The sequence below is a fragment of the Odocoileus virginianus genome, chromosome 28 (assembly GCF_023699985.2).
Source record: "Odocoileus virginianus isolate 20LAN1187 ecotype Illinois chromosome 28, Ovbor_1.2, whole genome shotgun sequence".
In the NCBI taxonomy this organism is placed as follows: domain Eukaryota; kingdom Metazoa; phylum Chordata; class Mammalia; order Artiodactyla; family Cervidae; genus Odocoileus; species Odocoileus virginianus.
In genome coordinates this window covers 42,706,582-42,723,426 of record NC_069701.1, presented here as the reverse complement: position 1 = coordinate 42,723,426, position 16,845 = coordinate 42,706,582, and the positions used below count along the sequence as shown (strand labels likewise).

The 16,845-nt window shown below is 42.1% G+C and overlaps 1 protein-coding gene across 3 annotated transcripts in view; it reads left to right on the top strand.

The window, feature by feature from the left end:
• The window catches only part of KCNQ1 (potassium voltage-gated channel subfamily Q member 1), a 364,068-nt gene that overhangs the window by 115,101 nt on the left and 232,122 nt on the right, over positions 1-16,845 (top strand). The gene's annotated exons all lie outside the window — the stretch shown is intronic.

Sequence of the window (16,845 nt, the reverse complement as noted above, 5' to 3'; positions counted from 1 at the left end):
GTGGGTACCCATTTCCTCCTCCAGGGGATCTTCCCGACCCAGGGATCAAACCCGGATCTCCTGCATTGCAGGCAGATTTTTTGCCATCTGGGCAACTATTAGGGAAATGCAAATTAAAACCACAATGAGATACTACTGCACATTACTGTATTGGCTAGATTAAGAAGACTGACCATACCAAGTGTTGGTAGAGAGGCAGAACCTTTATACTCTCCTAGTGAGATGCAAAATGGTGTAGCTGCTTTGGAAGACAGTTTGGCCATTTCCCAAAATGTTAAATACAGGCCCATCATGCAGACATTCTATTCCTAGGTATTTGTCCAGGGGAAATAACAGCAGATGCACAAACTGGCACTTATACATTGAATGTTCATAGCTGTTTTATGATAAATGGAAAAACACCCCAGAGCCCATCAACATTTGGGTAATTTAGGTTTTAGAATATCCATATTGTGGAATACTACTCAAAAATAAGAAGCAGCAGCCTAGATGAACATCAAAATAATGATGATGAGTAAAAGAAGCCAGACCAGAAAATAGCACATACTGTTGCTCTGGGATGGGGTGGGGGGAATGGGGACCTTGTTGGGAGGAGGCAGGTACAAGGCAGCTTCTGGAAGGTGATGACTGTGTTCAACACACTGAGTATTGAGTGGTTTCATCGAATGTCAAAAATTACTAGATTGTATATATTAAACGTGCAGTTTATTGTATGTCAATTACACTTTAATGAAAAAATATAGAAAATATACTTGGCTTAGCAGAAAAATACCAAAAGTAATTTTTAAAAAATATTTCTTTGGTGATTTCAGGGCTCAGTAGATGCAGCACGCAAGCTTAGTTGCTCCGCCGCGTTGGGATCTTAATTCCATGCTGTCGTTCAGTCACTATATCATGTCTGACTCTTTGCGACCCCATGGACCGCAGCATACCAGGCTCCCCTGTGCTTCACTATCTCCTGGAGTCTGCTCAAACTCATGTCCATTGAGTCGGTGATGCCATCCAACCATCCCATCCTCCGCTGCCCCCTTCACCTTTTGCCTTCAGTCTCTCCCAGCATCAGGGTCTTTTCCAATGAGTTGGCTCTTCGCATCACATGGCCAAAGTACCGGATTTTCAGCTTCAGCATCAGTCCTTCCAATTAATATTCAGGGTTGATTTCTTTTAGGATGAACTGGTTGGGTCTCCTTACAGTCCAAGAGATTCTCAAGAGATTTTCCAACGCCACCATTTGAAAGCATCAGTTCTTTGGTGCTCAACCTTTGTTACGGTCCAACTGTCACATCATACATGACTACTGGGAAAACTGTAGCTCTGACTATATAGACCTTTGTCAGTAAAGTGATGTCTCTGCTTTTTAATATGCTGTCTATGTTAGTCATAGCTTTCCTTCCAAGGAGCAAGTATCTTTTTTATTTCAAGGCTGCAGTCACCATCCACCATGATTCTGGAGCCCAAGAAAATAAAGTCTATCACCGCTTCCACTTTTTCTCCTATTTGCCATGAAGTGACGGGACCAGATGCCATGATCTTTGTCTTTAGGATGTTGAGTTTTAAGCAGTTTTTTTCACACTCCTCTCGCACCCTCACCAAGAGGCTCTCTCGTTCCTCTTCACTTTCTGCCATCAGAGTGGTGTCATCTGTGTCTGTGCTTGCTGCTACTCCTCACAGCAGTCTCGATTTCAGCCTATGCCCTAGCCAGCTCAGCAGTTCACATGATATACTTTGCACATAAGTTAAATAAGCAGGGTGACAATATGCAGCCTTGTCATACTCCTTTCCCAATTCTGAATCAGTCAGTTGTTCCATGTACAGTTCTAACTGTTGCTTCTTGGCCTGCATGCAGGTTTCTCAGGAGACAGATAAGGTGGTCTAGTATTCTCATCTCTTTAAGAACTTTCCAGTTTGTTGTGATCCATTTGGTCAGAGGCTTTTGCACAGTCAATGGGACAGAAGTAGGTGTTTTTCTGGAATCGCCTTGCTTTCTCTGTGACCCAGCAAATGTTGGCAATTTGATCTCTGGTTCTTCTGCCTTTCCTAAACGCAGCCTGTACGCCTGGAAGTTCTTGGTTCACACACTGCTGAAGCCTAGAGTATTTTGAGCATTACCTTGCTAGCATGTGAAATCAGTGCAATTGAACATTCTTTGGCATTTCCCTTTTTCAGGATTGAAATGAAAACTGACCTTTTCCAGTCCTGTGGTCACTGCTGAGTTTTCCAAGTTTGCTGACATATTGAGTGCAGCACTTTAACAGCATCATCTTTTAGGAATTCCATCACCCCCACTAGCTTTGTTCATAGTGATGCTTCCTAAGGTCCACTTGACTTTGCACTCCAGGATGTCTGGCTCTAGGTGAGTGACCACACCATCATGGTTTTCTGGGTGATTAAGACCTTTTTTGTACAACTTTCTGTGTATTCTCGCCACCTCTTCTGAATCTCTCTGCTTCCATGAGGTCCCTGACCAAGGATCAAGCCTACATCTCCTGCCCTGTAAGGTAGATTCTTAACCACTCGACCACCAGGGAAGTCCCCAAAAATAATTTTTAAAATTTATATCTTGAGGAAAATAGTTGCCACTCATATCACAAACATAGGGTGCATTCATCAATATATTAAGAAGCTCTTATAAATCATGAAGACAAAATACACAAAAACAGTTCTCAGAAAAGAAAATACCAGTCATTCTTAATGAAGTGATGCTGAGAACCTCACTTACAATACAAGAAATGCAAATTAAAGCAGCAATGGAATTTTTAGCTTCTCTGATTATTAAACATCAAAGAGTTGATAATACTTTATGGGTGAATTATCTGGACAGCCTCCACCTCAGTCATTGATGTTGGAAGGTTAAGTTGCTACAACCTCTATGGAGACAAGATAATTTCAGTGAAATGGAAAATGCATATACCCTTCAAACCCTTACAGAATTTTATTCTACACTGATATTACACATTTACAAAATGATCCATTTTCACGATACTGATTTCTGCAATTGTTAAATAGCAAAAGATAGCAAATCACAGATCTATCTTCGGTTGAGCTCTGCTTAAAAATAGTATCGTGTATCTGTTAAACACCCATTGAAACCGTGAAACTGTCTGCTTTTTTCTGTGTTCTGGAACAGTTTGAAGAACTTTGCAATTATCTTTTCTTTAAAGGTTGAATATTGGAATTAAGTTGTAAAACTATCTGGTTGTAAAGCCATGTTTTAAAGGAGATCTTTAGTCTCCTCCTAGTCTGTTTTATGGTAATTCGTTCTAAATAAATTTACCGCATCTTTTGGGGTAATTTATTCATTGCTATTTAACTCCTCAAGGATTTATGTTGCCATTTGGTAACAACTATTTGTCTCTTTTAGTGATTTTATGTCTTCTGTATCTCTCATCTCTTTTCCCTTGCCTGAGCTTTTATAGTTTTGTCCTTTTTCCTTCATCAAATTCATGAGAGAGTTATCTATCTTATTTATTACACTCATTATCAGAAAGCTACCTTTTTTGCTACTTTTGTTTTCTACTTCACCAGTTGGGGCTTTTATGTCTATTAATTCCCCCTTCCTGGTTAACCTTATTACTGTTTAACTTAATTGGGAGTAACAGTATGGTTAATTAGTCTTTCTTTTAAGAAGCATTTTAGAGGTTATAAATTTTCCTCTGATTACAGCATTAGTTATGGCACATAGATCTTACTGTGCAATATGTTCCTTTTCATTGCTTTTTTGGTAGTTTTTATGTTTTGATTTTCTCTTTAATCTAGTGCTCTTTTAAGAAATGTTTTCTTAATTTTTAAGCAGTACATTTTTTATTACTGTTATTTATTTCCATTTTAACCAGGCTTACAGTGAGAGGATGTGGCCTGTGAAATCTCTACTTTTTTGCATGAAGATTTTCTTTCTGTCCAAAAGTACAAAAATAAAATCATTGCTTTTGTAAGTGTCCCGTGGACCTAAGTTAAGACAGTACATTTTCTATTTGTAGGACGTAACATATTTATTTGTACACACAAATAAAGTGTACACAGAGATGGATAATACCACACACATACACACACAGCTGTGGCTGCTGCTGCTAAGTCGCTTTAGTCGTGTCCGACTCTGTGCGACCCCATAGACAGCAGCCCACCAAGCCCCTCTGTCCCTGGGATTCTCCGGGCAAGAACACTGGAGTGGGTTGCCATTTCCTTCTCCTATACAAACACAGACACGTACGTACATACTTACTCATCGTGTCATTCAGATCTGCTCCAACCTTCCTTATTTTTATTTTTTAATCTTAACACATTTGCCAAATTCTGAAATGGTGAATCCTGCCTTCACAATTATGTTTTCAAGTCAGGTGGCATATTCACGGACTGGCCGGGAGCCATCTGAGAACCACCCTTCCTGGGCCGAAGCCCAGCTCAGCCACTGCCTTCTCTGTGCTCGGTCTCTGTATCCATGAAGTCAGGGTCCTGACAGGGCTGTGCCCAGGAGTGCTGTGATGACCCAGTGAGCAAAGACACACAGGTGCCCCCCAGCGCCGGCCTGGAGCCAGCAGGCTGGGGTCTCTGGCCTCTGCTCCGACCCCCCTCCCCCTTCCCTGCCTTCCACTCAGCTCCTCATGCCACAGGTCCCAGGGCTGATCTTTTTTCTTTTTGCTTTGTTTCATTACTTTACAGTACACCTATAACTCTACAGATATGTCCTGTTGTTCAGTCGCTAAGTTGTGTCTGACTCTGGGACCCCATGGACTGGAACACGCCAGGCTTCCCTGTCCTTCACTGTCTCCCAGAGTTTGCTCAAACTCATGTCCATTGAGTTGGTGATGCCAACCAATTTCATCCTCTGTTGCCCCCTTCTCCTCCTGCCCTCAATCTTTCCCAGAATCAGGGTCTTTTCCATTGTGCCAGCTCTTCGCATCAGGTGGCCAAACTATTGGAGTTTCAGCTTCAGCATCAGCCCTTTCAATGAATATTCAGGGTTGATTTCCTCTAGGATTGACTGGTTTTGTCTCCTTTAATGTATGTTTTTCTGCAGTCCTTTCTTTTGCATGTTTGCTTGGTTATCTTACTTCTTTGAACTATGTTAACAATCTAAGATTTATTCTCATGTTTTTCCCAGTGCTCAAAATATACAATGAACTAAGTATACATGATTTAAAAGGGGTTTATCATGGATTTCCAAACACATGGGATTGTATCATATATGCTTTTCTGTATCTTTCCCATTCAGTAACATAATAAGACTCCCTCCAAAGATGCTAGAACAGTTCATTCCAAAATTTAAACCTCAGGACTTCCCTGGTAGTCCAGTGGTTAAGATTCCATGCTTCTGATGAAGGGGGATGTGGGTTCAATCCCTGTTTGGGGAACTAAGATCCCACCTGCCACACAGCCAAAAAGTAAAAAATTAAATTTAAATCTCTCCTTTATTCCCCTTGGTATGTACATGCCACAGTGTTCCCTGTTGCTGAGAATCCATTTTGCATCAGGTTTTGGCAGATTTTCTAAAAACCTCCCTTGAGCCCCCCTTCCCTACACACGAGTACAGTAGCCCCCATCATCTGTGGTTTCGCTTCCCACAGTCCCAGTTACCCGTGGTCAGCCATGGTCCAAAAATACTAAATGGAAATTTCCAGAAATAAACGATCCATAAGTTTTCCAGAAATAAGCAATCCATAAGACTGTGTGCCCGTCTCAGAAGCATGATGAAGCCTTGTCCCATCCCGCTCTGCCCCCCCAGGATATGAATCACCCCCTTGTCCAACGCGTCCTGTCCTTTGGTGACTTAGCAGCTCTCCTGGTTATCAGATGGACCTCCGTGAAGTTGCCAGGTGGCCCTTGTTTTATTTCACAAAGGCTCCCGAAACCAAGGAAGCCATGCTGGCAGTTTGATGTCCCAAAGAGAGACCATAAAGTGTTTCCTTTAAGCAAAAAGGTGAAAGTTTTCAACTTTTTAAGGAAAGAAAAAAAAATTGTATGCTGAGACTGCTAAGCTCTGTGCTAAGAACAAATCTTCTATCCATGAAAGAATGAAGGAGAAAGAATTTTGTGCTAATTTTGCTGTCACACCTCAAACTGCAACTTACAGTGCGTGATATGTGCTTAAGATGGAAAAGGCATTACATTTGTACAACGAAATATTTTGAGAGAGACCACATTCACATAACTTTTATTACAGTATATTGCTATTCTATATTATTGTTGATCTCTTACTATGCTTAATTTATACATCAAACAATCTAAATTATGATATAATTTAAATGTAAGATTTATTATATTTAGTATGGAGATCCCTTAATAAAAAACTAAAACTAGAGTTAGCATATGATTCAGTAATCCCCCTCCTGGGCATATATCCAGAGAAAACCATAATTTGAAGAGATACATGCACCCCAATGGTCACTGCAGCGCTGTTTACAACGGCCAGGACATGGAAGCGGCCTAAGCGGCCATCAACATATGAGTAGATGAAGACATGGAATGTATACATGATGCAATAGTGCAGAGCCGTAAAAAGAAATAGAGCTATTTGCAGCAACATGCGTGAACTTAGAGATTATCATACTCAGTGAAGTAACTCAGAGAAAGACAGATACTGCATCACTTATATGTGGCATCCAGAAAACAATGCAAACCAACTTATTTACAAAAGAGAAACAGACTCGCAGCCATAGAGAACAAACCTGTGGTTACCAAGAGGAAAGCAGGAGGGTAAATCAGGAGGACAGGACTCACACACCACTGTATGTGAGGCGGATGCAGCAGGATTTACTGTATAGAACAGGGGATGAGGCTCGGTATCCTACAATAACGTATAATGGAAAAGAATCTGAAAAAGAGATTTTATATTTGTATATAACTTGTACATTTATATTTGTAAATTTGTAAAACTTTGTAAATTTATATTTGTATATAATTTGTATATAATGGATTTGTATATTCTGTATATGACTGAATCACTTCTCTGTATGCCTGAAACTAACACAATACTATAAATCAACTATAGTTCAATTATATATATATAAACTTTAGGTTGTATGTGTATAAGAGAAAACATAGAGGGTTTGGTACTATCCTCAGTTTCAGGCATCCACTGGGGACCTTAGAAGGTGTCCCTGGTGAATAAGGGAGGGCTACTAACCATGGTAATTTCCAGAATGTGTTACTTTTCTGAGACTGCCGTAACAGAACATGACAGACTAGGTGGCTGAAGCAGCGGAAGTTTGAGTGTCCCGGAGGCTGGAAGCTGGAAGTCAAGGGGTCAGTAGGGTTGGTTTCTCTTGGGCGCTCTGTCCTTGGAGACGGCGGCCTTCTTGCCATGGCCTTGCGTGGTCTTTCCTCTGTGTCTGCGCGTCTCCGGTGTCTGTGTGTCCAAACCCCTTATAAGGGCACCGGTCTCATTTAGTAACAGCCTCATTTAACTTAATCGTCTCCTTAAAGGCCTTGTCTCCAAATACGGTCACATTCTAAGGTGCCGACTTTTAGAGCTTCCGCTTCTGAAATCTGGGCACACGACTTGGCCCGTGACACCAGTATTATAGGGGATGTATCTCATTTCAGAGGGGACTGCCAGCCCACCTTCCGCAGGGCCACTCCGGCACCTGGCAGCCGTCACTGGCAGCATGATCTTCCATCGCGTCAGCCGAGCGAGGCAGGGTTTCTCTGTCGAGGCGCTGCTGGTATTTGGAGCTGATCATTCTTTGTGGAGGGGGGCTACCGTTGTGGGATGTCTAGCAGCGTCCCTAGGTTATGACAACTAGAATGTCTAGATCTTGCTAAATGCCCCCTTTTGTTGGGGGGGGGGTGTTGCAAAACTGCACAGTGAGAACCACTGGGATGCCTCAGAGTTTGGGTTTTTTTTCAATTGTGATTGAAAGTGATTTTTGGAAGTGATTTTTAGTTACAGAAAAACTGTAAGATTAACAATGAGATAGAAAACACGCACAGACCATTGACTGAGATATGATTCACTGATTGCTGGCATTTGCCCACTTACTGGACCATTAGCACCCCTTTTCTATATGTATAGTCACAGCACGTTTTTTTCTGAACTGAGAGTAGGTTGCATACTCTACACCCATATGCCCCTAAACACTGTGCTGTGTATTTCTGAGAAAAACAGAAATGACCGCTGTTAAAACTCTAGCATGGCCATCAAAGCCTGCAATGAAAGGTTGATCTGGTCCTTACCCAGTGTAGCACATGTCTCCTGGCTTTGTCAGAGGATGTGACAGCATCCTTGCTATCAGTGGCTTTCTTCCCTCCAAGGCTGGATCCAGACCCTTCGGTTCTCTGTGTCTCGTTGCTATGGCTGCTCGGTCTCTAGGTCATGTCGGACCCTCTGTGACGCCATGAGCTGCCGCGTGCCAGGCTTCCCTGTCCTCCACCATTGCCCAGCGTTTGCTCCAGCTCATCACCGAGTCGGTGATGCCATCTAACCAACGCCTCTTTAGCTTCCTTTAATGTAGACCATTTCCAGTTTCTGTCTTCTATGACACGGACATTTTTGAAGGGTGCAGTCTGGCCATTTTGGGGTGGTGGGGTGGGGTGGGGCAGATGCTTCCTCATGGTCAGACTCAGGTTGCGCACTCCTGGTGCTCACACATCCCGTGTGATGTGGAGTTCCTCTGGGGTTGTCTGATCCCTGAGGCACATGAAGGCACATGAAGGCATCTGCCTTTAACTTTAACTACCCACTGGAAATAATGTCCAGTTATCTTTCTGCACAGGACACTCTTGCCTTGGAACCAATAAACAATCTAGGGGGCATACTTTGAGGTTAGGCAAATAATCCGGCACCTTATCAAAAAATGCCTCCCAGATTTAAAGGCTTTTCTAAACCAGACTTTATTACAGTGACTGCAACATGCTGATTTGCTAACCCCACCGCCCCTTCCTCGGAAGTACTAAAAGAAAAAATACCGTCTCACTAGAATAGTGTTCCAAGAAAAACTATTTCAACATGCTCCTGTAAGAAGGAAACTCCTCTTCCACTGATTTATTTCTGTTGATTAATGGTTTATATCCATGGGCTTATGGATTAGTATTATGATCCTTTACTGTCCTTCATCATTTTGATATTCAAATTACCCCAGATTTGCCCAGTGGAAGACACTTCAAGCTGATATCTGTGTCCTTGTGACACATGTTCTGTTGTTGGTCTGTTTTCAGCAGTTCTTTAAGCTCTGGTGTAACACGATTTGGGCTCTTCCCCAGCCCTGACATCAGTTTTCCCAGGAGCCCTGGTTGCTTTTCATGGAGAATGAAATCACTAGAAACCAACGGCGCTTCGTATGTGATTACATGTCTTTTCCTCTAGGTCCTGTCTGTGCACACAGTCACGTGTACGTACACAGATGCATACACACACAGGCACACACAGAAGCATGTGCACGCTGTAGAAATCTGGAGGCCCAACCAGTGGGTATAATTCTTCTCTGTCGATACTGGCTCCTTCCTTGTTTGCAAGTCCCTCTGTCCACAGTGAGCTGCCTGGCTCCCCACCACAACCACATGCAGACTTGTTGCTTAGTCTCCAGTGTATCTGAAACTCGTTCTTAATTCTCTGTCCTCATCACTACAAAATCAAAACTACTGACACACGTCCAGGATCTGTTTGTAACTGTCCACATCACCCTACTCAAGATTAGGGGTATACAGTGAAATACTATAGTTTCAAATATGGGCTCCCCTGGTGACTCAGATGGTAAAGAATCTGCCTGCAATGCAAGAGACCTGGGTTCGATCCCTGGGTCAGGAAAATCCCTTAGAGGACAGAGGAGCCTGATGGGCTATAGTCCATAGGGTCGCATAGAGCGGGGCACAGCTGAGCAACTAACACTCTCCTAGTTTCAAATACGTAGGATGAGTGATTTCTCCTCTCCCCCTTCTCTTTTCAGTGTGTTTGCTACTCATTTGAAAATTAGTTGGGTACATTTTTTTAAACTTGTTTTTTTTTTTCCTTTCCCAGCTTTCTTTTTTTAATTGGTAGAAAATTGCTTTACAATGTTATGTTCGTTTCTGCCGTATAACACGCAAATCAGCCATAATCACACACACACACACACACACACACACACACACACACACACACACGAACACAGCCTCGCTTCCCCCATCCCAACCTTCTGGGTCATCACAGAATGCCAGGCTGGGCTCCCGGTGCTATATACCAATGTCCCACTATTTTACACGTGATAGTATATATACCAATGTTACTTCCTCAATTCATCCCACCCTCACCTTCTCTTGCTGTATCAAGTCTGTTCTCTACTAGGTTCATCAGTACATCTTTCTAGATTCCACATATATGCATTACTATATGATACTTGTTTTTCTCTTTCTGACTTACTTCATTATGTATGAGAGGCTGTAAGTTCATCTACCTCACTCTGAATGACTCACATTTGTTCCTTCTTATGGCTGTGTAATATTTCATTGTATATATATATACCATATCTTCTTTATCCATTCATCTGTTGATGGACATCTAGGTTGCTTCCATGTCTTTGCTATTGTAAATATTGCTGCCATGAACATTGGGGTACATGTGTCTTTTAGAATTGTGGCTTTCTTAGGTTATATATGCAGTAGTGGGATTGCTGGGTCATATGGTAGATATATTCCTTGTTTGTTAAGGAATCTTCATGCTGTCTTCCATAGTGGCTGTATCAGTTAACATTCCCGCTAACAGTGCAGGAGGGTTCCCTTTTCTCCACATCCTTTCCAGCATTTAAGTGCTTTATTGATGTTTGATTTTCCTACTATAGAATTCACCAATTTTGGGTGTGACTTTAGTAATTTACTGACTTGTGCCATCAATCTCCACAGTCTAGGGTTAGAGCATCTCCCAGCCCACTGTAAACCCATCATGCCAGTTTAGAGTTAATCCCTATTCCTGCTCCCAACCCCCAGCAACTTGCCAGTGGTCTCCATAGATTTGCCTGCTTTGGACAATTCATATAAATGGGATCGTATAAAATGTAATCTTTTCTTTTCTGGCTTCCTCAGGCATATTTTTGAGGTTCATCCAAATCACAGCACATACAAGTATTTCAGTCCTTTTTATGCTAAAAAGTATTCCCCTGTATGGACAGAACACGTTCTGTTTGTCCTCTCACCAGCCGAAGGACATCTGTGCTGTTCCCGCCTCTGTTATTGTTGCTGTTGTTCAGTTGCTAAGTCATGTCCAGCTCTGCGACCCCATCAACTGCAGCATGCCAGGCTTCCCTGTCCTTCACCATCTCCTGGGGTTTACTCAAGGAGATGCCATCTAACCATCTCACTCTCTGTTGCCCACTTCTCCTCCTGCCTTCAGTCTTTCAACCGTCAGGGTCTTTTCCAGTGAGTTGGCTCTTCACATCAAGAGGCCAAATATTGGAGTTTCAGCTTCAGCATCAGTCCTTCCAGTAAATATTCAGTGTTGATTCCCCTTCAGGATTGACTGGTTTGATCTCCTTGCTGTCCAAGGAATTCTCAAGAGTCTTCTCTAACACCACAGTTCAGAAGCATCAATTCTTCGGCACTCAGCCTTCTTTATAGTCCAACTCTTACATCCAAACATGACTACTGGAAAAACCATAGCTTTGACTAGGTGGACCTTTGTCGGCAAAGTAATGTCTCTGCTTTTCATACACTGTCTAGGCTTGTCATAGCTTTCCTTCCAAGGAGCAAAAGTCTTTTACTTTGGTGGCTGCGATCACCTTCTGCAGTGATTTTGGAGCCTGAGAAAATAGTCTGTCACAGTTTCTACTTTTTTCCCATCTATTTGCAATGAAGTGATGGGACTGGATGCTATGACCTTAGTTTTCTGAATGTTGATTTTAAGCCAGGTTTTTCACTCTCCTCTTTCACCCTCATCAAGAGGCTCTTTAGTTACTCTTCACTTTTTGCCATGAGAGTGGTATCATCTGCATATCTGAAATTGTTGATATTTCTCCTAGCAGTCTTGATTCCAGCTTGAGATTCATCCAGCCCGGCCATTTACGTGATACACTCTACTTATAGGTTAAATAAGCAGGGTGACAATATACAGCCTTGACATACTCCTTTGGCAATTTGGAACCAATCCTTTGTTCCATTCCTGGTTCTAACTGTTGCTTCTTGACCGCATACAGGCTTCTCAGGAGACAACCACTTTGCCTTCTTGCATTTTTTTTTCTTAGGAATGGTTTTGGTTACCACCTCCTATACAATGTTAAGAACCTCCATCCATCATTCTTCAGGCACTCTACCAGGTCTAATCCCTTGAATCTATTCACCATCTCTACTGTATAATCATAAGGGATTTGATTTAGGTCATACCTGAATGGCCTAGTCATTTTCCCTACTTTTTCAATTTAAGCCTGAATTTTGCAATAAGGAGTTTATGATCTGAGCCACAGTCCCCTCCAGGTCTTGTTTCTGCTGACTCTATAGAGCTTCTCCTTCTTCGGCTGCAAAGAATATAATCAATCTGATTTTGGTATTGACTGTCTGGTGATGTCCATGTGTAGAGTTGTCTCTTGTGTTGTTGGAAGAGGGTATTTGCTATGACCAGTGTGTTTTCTTGGCAAAACTCTGTTAGCCTTGACCTTGCTTCATTCTGTACTGCAAGGCCAAAGTTTCCTGTTACTCCAGGTATCTCTTGACTTCCTGTTTTTGTATTCCAGTCACCAATGATGAAAAGGACGTCTTTTATTTGGTGTTAGTTCTAGAAGGTCTTGTAGGTCTTCATAGAACTGTTCAGCTTCTTTGGCACCAGTGGTTGGGCACAGACTTGGATTACCATGATGTTGAATGGCTTCCCTTGGAAATGAACTGAGATCATTCTGTCGTTTTTGACATTGCACCGAAGTACTTCATTTCAGACTCTTTTATTGACTATGAGGGCTACTCCATTTCTTCTAAGGATTTCTTGCCCACAGTAGTAGATATAATAGTAACATGGCTGTGAATATTTGTGTGAAAGTCTCTGTATAGTGTGCTTTCATTTGTCATGAACGGATCCCTAGGAGTGGACTCCTGAGTCAAATGGTAACTCTGTTTAACTTTTTGAAGTACTGCCAAAGTGTTTTCCAGACTAGATGTACCATTTTCCATTCCTCCCGGCATACTGTGAGTGTTCCTATTTCTCCATCTCCTTACCAATATTTATTACTGTCCATCTCCTTTACGATAGTCATCCTAGTCAGGGTGAAGTGTTACTTCATTGTGGGTTTTTATTTACATTTCCCTAATGATTTCCCTAAGGGCTTTCCTGGTGGCTCAGAGGTTAAAAACGGCTGTCTGCATTGCAAGATCCCTGAGTCAATTCTGGAGTCGGGAAGATCCCCTGGAGAAGGAAATGGAGAAGGAAATGGCAACCCACTCCAGTATTCTTGCCTGGAGAATCCCATGGAGGGAGGAGCCTGGTAGGCTACAGCCCATGGGGTCGCAAAGAGTCGGACACGACTGAGCGACTTCACTTTCACTTTTCTTTCCATGACTGATGATGCTGAGAATCTTTTCATGTGTTTCCTGGCCAGTTATATATCTTTGAGGAGATGTTTTCAGATATTTTGCCCATTAAAAAAGTTTTTAAAAAATCCAGTTTTTTAAACATTCACATGCAATCACAGAAATAATACACAGTGATCACACGCATCCTGTACACTGTTTCCTCCAGTGGTAATATCTTCTAAAACAGTTGACCCTTGAACAACACAGGTTTGAACTGCACAGGTCTACTTACATGTGGATTTTTTTCAATAAATACGTGCTACTGTACTACATGATCCATGGTTCATTAATCCATGGATACAGAACTATGTATATGGAGAAACCCAACTCCAAAGTTATAAGTGGATTTTTGACTGCCCAGCGGGTCCAAGTCCTTAACCCCTCCATAGTTCAAGGGTCAGCTGTGTAGTTCATCATCACTAACAGCACATCAACAGTGCACAGTGACAAGAGATGGTCAAGATGCAGAGCGCTTCCATCTGCACAGGATCCCAGGGGCGGCCCCTTTATAGGCACAGCCACCTCCCTCTTACTCCCAACCCTCCAGAATTCATGAAAACCACTAATCCATTCTCCAGGTTTACAGTTTCGTAATTTCAAGGATGTCATGTAAGTGGAATCACACAGCATGTGACATTTGGGATTGGCTTGGTGGTTCAGATGGTAAAGAATCTGCCTGCAAGGTGGGAGATCCAGGTTTGATACCTGGGTCAGGAAGATCCCCTGGAGAAGGGAAGGGCAACCCACTCAAGTATTCTTGCTTGGAGAATCCCATGGACAGAGGACCCTGGCGGGCTACAGTCCATGTGGAGTCACAAAGAGTTGGGGACATTTCTGAGCAACTAACACTTTTACTTTCTTTTACTATAACATAGTTATCAAGATTCAAGTTGTTTCATGTATCAATATGTCGTTTTAAAATTGCTTAGTAGAATCCCATGGTTTTGATGGACCACAGTTGTTTAACCAGTCGCCCATTGAGGGACACGTGGGTCGTTTGCAGTTTGAGGCTATGACAGATTGTGGTGGGATGAATAACAGCCTCCAAAGAGTCTGAATTCTAATTTCTAGACCCTGTCACTATCATCTTATCTGGAAAAGGAGGCTCTGCAGATGTGCTTAAATTTAGTATCTTGTGATGGAGAGGTGCTCCTGGCATATCCAGATGGGCCTGGTGTCACCACAGTGTCCTTCCACATAAGGACGCAGAAAGGGACGTGACCCTGGAGGCAGGGGAGAAGGTGCAGGGTGATGTGGGGAAGGGGTTATGAGCTCAGAAACGCACTTGGCTCCCAGCAGAAAAGGCAAGGAAACAGATGCCCCCTGAGCAGCTCCACAGGAATCAGCCCTGCCAGGAACTTTGTAGTCCCATAAGATTAATTTCAGACTTCTGGCCTCAAGAACTGTAAAAGAATAAAGTCATGTAGCTTTAAGCCACTGTTTGCGGTCATTTATCACAATGGCAGTAGGAGACTGATACACAGATAAAGCTGGTATGAAAACCCATGTGCAGGTTCTTGTGTGGATTTAAGGTTTCATTTCTCCAGGACAAAGGCCCAAGAGTATAACTGCTGAGTTCTGTGGTGGCTCCATGTTCAGTTTTGAGGATTTTTTGTTTTGTTTGACAAACTACAACACTTTTACCAATGGAACACTTTTTCCAGCTGTACCACTTTATGTTCCCTCCAGCAACATATGAGCAATACAGTTTCTCTGTGTCCTAACCAGCATCTGGTATTGACACTATTTTTCATTTGACATATTCTCAAAGGTGTGTGGCTCTGTCTCCTCATGGTTTTAATTTGCATTTTCCCAGTGGCTAGTAATACTAGAAGTTGTTCTATATACTTATTTTCCATTTTATACACTATTTAGTGAAATGTTTGTTCTTATCATTTGTTCATTTTACAGTTGCATTATCTTTTAACCATAGAGTCCAGAGAAGTCTTCATATATTCTAGATTTGTTGTTGTTTAATCACTAAATTCTGTCCTAATCTTTGTGACCCCATGGACTGCCACAGGTCAGGCTCCTCTGTCCTCCACTATCCCCAGGAGTTTGCTCAGATTCATGTGCATTGAGTCAGCGATGCCATCTAACCATCTCATCCTGTCATCCCCTTCTCCTGCCCTCAATCTCCCCAGCATCAGGGTCTTTTCTAATGAGTCAGCTCTTCACATCAGGTGGCCAAAGTATAACAGCTTCAGCATCAGTCCTTTCAATGAATATTCAGGGTTAATTTCCTTTAGGATTGACTGGTTTTTCTCCTTGTTGTCCAAGGGACTTTCAAGAGTCTTCTCCAGCACCACATTTTGAAAGCATCAATTCTTTGGTGCTCAGCCTTCATTATGGTCCTACTCGCACATCTGTACATGAATACCAGAAAAACCATAGCTTTGATTTTACGCGGGCCTTTGTTGGCAAAGTGATGTCTCTGCTTTTTAATATGTTAAATTTTCATGGCTTTCCTTCCAAGGAGCAAGTGTCCTTTAATTTCGTGGCTGCAGTCACCATCCACAGTGATTTTGGAGCCTAAGAAAATAAAATCTGCCACTGTTTCTATTTTTCCCCATCTATTTGCCATGAAGTGATAGGACTTGGATGTCATGATCTTAGTCTTTTTAAATTAATTTATTTATTTTAATTGGTGGCTAATTACAATATTGTAGTGGTTTTTGCCATACATTGGCATGAATCAGTCATGTTTTTTGAATGTTGAGTTTTAAGCCAGGTTTTGTACTTTCCTCTTTTACTTCATCAAAAGGGTCTTTAGTTCTTCTTTACTTTCTACCATTAGAGTAGTATCATCTACATATTGGTTGTTGATATTTCTCCTGGCAATCTTGACGCCAGCTTGTGAGTCATTGAGCCCAGCATTCTGCAAGATATACACTGTATGCAAGTTAAATAAGCAGCGTGACAATATACACCCTTGACGTAGTCCTTTCACAATTCTGAACCAGTCCATTGTTCCATGTCTAGTTCTAACTGTTGCTTCTTGACTTGCATACAGGTTTCTCAGGAAGCAAGTAAGGTGATCTGGTATTCCCATCTCTTTAAGAATTTTCCATAGTTTGTTGTGATACACACAAAGGCTTTAGCATAGTCAACGAAACAGAAGTAGATATTTTTCTAGAATTCCCTTGCTTTTTCTATGATCCAATGGATATTGGCAATTTGACCTCTGTCCTCTGCCTTTTCCAAATCTAGCTTGTACACATGGAAGTTCTTGGTTCATGTACTGTTGAAGACTAGCTTGAAGGATTTTGAGTGTTACCTTGCTAGCATGTGAAATGAGTACCATTGTATGGTAGTTTAAAGATTCTTTGGCATTGCCTTTCTTTGGGACTGGAGCAAAAACTAATCTTTTCCAGTCCTATGACCATT